At 34.4% G+C, this 3,332-nt stretch overlaps 1 long non-coding RNA gene across 3 annotated transcripts; it reads left to right on the forward strand.

The window, feature by feature from the left end:
• Window positions 1-745: 745 nt before the first annotated feature.
• LOC136202466 (uncharacterized) lies at window positions 746-3,332 on the forward strand. Of its 3 annotated transcripts, XR_010674448.1 has the most exons (5): window positions 746-994; window positions 1,055-1,150; window positions 1,783-1,962; window positions 2,588-2,732; window positions 2,973-3,332. It is a non-coding gene; the product is annotated as an uncharacterized lncRNA (long non-coding RNA). The 3 variants fall into 3 exon arrangements; XR_010674447.1 differs by having other exon boundaries at window positions 748-994; window positions 2,588-3,332; XR_010674450.1 differs by having other exon boundaries at window positions 749-994; window positions 1,783-1,841; window positions 2,588-3,332.

Raw genomic sequence — 3,332 nt, forward strand, 5'->3', positions numbered from 1 at the left:
TTATCTGAGTGTCAACTGTTCATCTCATTGGTTTTAGTAGGTATAACTAATCCTCAGACTCAAACATTCATTAATTAGTGATTCTGGATTATGGAGTGTGATGCTTTGATTCTGTGCGAGCACGATCCACTACAAGGGAGGCCCTGGGGTGTGTGAGAGCAGGGTTGGGTATCACATAAAGTAATTGCAGAATAGTTAATGTTAGATTGAGCATTCGTCACTCCTGATAAATGAGTGATATATCCAAATGGTCGCTTGTGGTGAATTGACTGAAATTCTTGCAAGATGATATAGTTAAGAGTAGAAATAGAAATTTCACTTAACTTATCTTTTAGAGTAAATTCAACCTGGACAAGTAAAAATGGACTCTTCGTTATATGTAACCTTGACACATTCCATAGTTATAAGGATTTGACCATAGGATATAATTGATGAAGGATCGAATTATACTGCACCTAATGCGGAAAGGTTAACGTCAGTATTCAACCTAACTTCTTATTTGTACTAGGGGAATATCTTACACTATAAGAAAAAGAGGTTTCAATGACCAAAATTTAATGTGGGTATACTATCCACTCATTAAAAATATGATCTTAATACATTTAATGAGCAATCCTACTATTATTAATTAAAATGTTGATTTTTTCTCAACTTCATTAACATTCCACTCATTATTTCATAGTAATAAAAAAAATCACTCACTAAATACAACCACTCATTAATAATCTACCATTTTCATTTGCCCCCAATCCACTTAACTGTTCCCTCCACTTATTTCATTTTCCTCAAATTAGAAAAAATTGTTTCCCTCCAATTATGTCGAGGACTCAGAAAAAAATTCTTTGAAATGGGATTAACCTAGATCTGGGCTTCTCACTCGGTCTTCTCTTCTCACTTCCTCTTCGACCTAACATTGAGCTTCCTATTCGACCTAGGTCTAGGTCCGGGTTTCCCCCGTGATCAATCGCCTTGCCGCCTTCTCTCTGACGACACTGTAAGTAACCCATCTTCTTCTTCTCGTGTTTTTTTGCACTGTCTCAACTCTCACTTGCAGTCCAACTCGTCATCTAGAAGCAGACAGACAATAGTCCATCTCTCTGGAGTATCGACAATTTCACCCCTCATTCTCTCGATTGGGACTTGATAGTAGGTGCGCTGAAAAATCATAGATCTCATTGAGGTTAATTAATTGTTTGTTGTGTTAATTATAGTTTTAGGGATTTCTTGTTAAGGATTCTGTTTTCTCTTGGCTCCTCATTTCTTTTCTTTGCAATTTTTAATGTAAGATTTGACTGGTTCATATTTGAGAATAGGAATTGCTAGTTGAATGGTTTTGATAATGTTTGTGGTTGAGAATAGCTTGTTGAATGAAAGAATCGAGTATGAAGTAGTTGGCTTATCTTATTGAAATACATGTTTGATTGGGGTAAAAGGGGATTGCTTTAGGTTGCATTTTACCTTGCTCGTTCTGCAGCCCAAGTGGTCGATAAAAGTCCTATTTGTTCTTAAGTATGATATGTCGACTTATTGTAAATTATATGTTTCCCTTTAAATTTAATATGTATACCTTCTCTTTGGTTTGCTTCTTTTTAATCATCTAATGTCATATGGAGATTGTATTTTATTTCCCCCTCTCCTATCACAAAATTACAATGAATTTTCAATTTTGGGACTCTTCATCGTGTCACTAAATTCTTCTGTGTGATTTTTGTTTCTACTTTTAAGCATTTCAGTAGGTTCACCATAGAATAGTGATTCTTTCCTTTTTTATTTATTTTACAGATGAAATAATTAAAGAGGACAGATCAGATGGAGGGAAAGAGGAAGAGGTGGAGGCTCAGGTGCAATTCATGGATTTGGGTGATCTTGTAGGGAAATTATTTTATTTGCCCAGTAACAACAAGTATATAAATAAAGTACACAAGGCCATAATGGTAACATAACAATAATGCAAAAGCTATGGTAATCATCCAAGTCATATAACTTGTTTTCTTACTTGGTCCCTTTTGCAATCGTTGATGAGATATTTTTAACATTTGTACTTCATTTGTCTTAGTAATAGTAATGGTTTCAGTTCACAAAAGCAAAAATATGATGAAATTTGATAAGTTCAACTTTTAATGTCATTTTTGATAAAGTTGCTTTTCATTAATGACCTGGTGGCTAGTCCACAACAAAGGTATTTGGAAAATCAGATGAAATAGTTTAGCTTTTAAGAGATAATGAAGATGCTATTTTGCTTTTGTTTTAAGTTTCCCAAGGGTTTTCAATTTCTCTCTTTCTCTTTTTGTCTTGGAAAGAAAACATTTTGTCATGGTAATTTATCTTGACAATGCAGGAATTTGGAATCTTAGTCTAAAGAATCTGAACTCATGGTATTTGGGTCAGGAAGTGTACGTAAATGTTGTGAATATATGTCTGAGGTTCCTTCGTTGTTTCTTCATAATGTTATATAGTTGGCTATTATCATCCTTATAGTAGTAAGATGTCAGAAATCTAATATGCCTAAAAATTTATTTTTGTTGATCTTTGAGCATGAATTGACTATTTTGTGGTCTCTTGACATTTCATTTTTCAACTTTTGCAGGAATCAGTCTGAGAGGTTCAAGTGTGGTTAGAACATTTTTTGCTGCATCAATTGTAGCCTTGTATGAAAATTGTCAGGTAACAGATTTGGAAATGTGAAAGTATAAAAAGGCTGATTTGTTCCCATGGAAAATGAATCAAGAAAGGCAAGTGCTTGTAGTATTATAGATTAATTGTATTATAGTATTGTTTATTCTAATTAGGGTAAATGTCCATTCATTGTGCTTCAAGGTATCGTGTGGGGTGAGCGGGTTCTCTCTATTGCTTGAGAGGTCTTGTTGGAATTTACTGATGACTTGAAACTCTATGCTTTTAAGACTACTAATCGTGGATATGTTTATGTGATATTCTCTTCCGGATATAAAAATATTGGTTTCACCTTGAAGGTTTTATCTGTTGGTGCGGAGAGGATACTGAAGATATGGGATGAGTTAAGTCTTTTCAAAGAGCCTATAAGAGTAACCTATGTAGAAGGCGCAGAACCTCATAGTCTAGAAAAGGAGGTGTATTTGTTCTAGAGACCATGAAACAGAACTGGAGAACTGTGTGGAAGTTGGCAGATGTGAAGGAAAACAGGGACCTTGGAAGCAAAGGTAGACCTTTAAGCCGTAAAAGGCGAGATTGAATTTTAAACTTGTTTCACTATGCATAGACGTGTAACTTTATACCTTGAGTTGTGAAATATGGATATTAGTTACTGCATTGTGTTTTCAAATCAATAATTATAGTTGTGATCTAAAGTTTAA

This window comes from Euphorbia lathyris, chromosome 1 (genome assembly GCF_963576675.1).
Source record: "Euphorbia lathyris chromosome 1, ddEupLath1.1, whole genome shotgun sequence".
NCBI classification, from domain to species: Eukaryota; Viridiplantae; Streptophyta; class Magnoliopsida; order Malpighiales; family Euphorbiaceae; genus Euphorbia; species Euphorbia lathyris.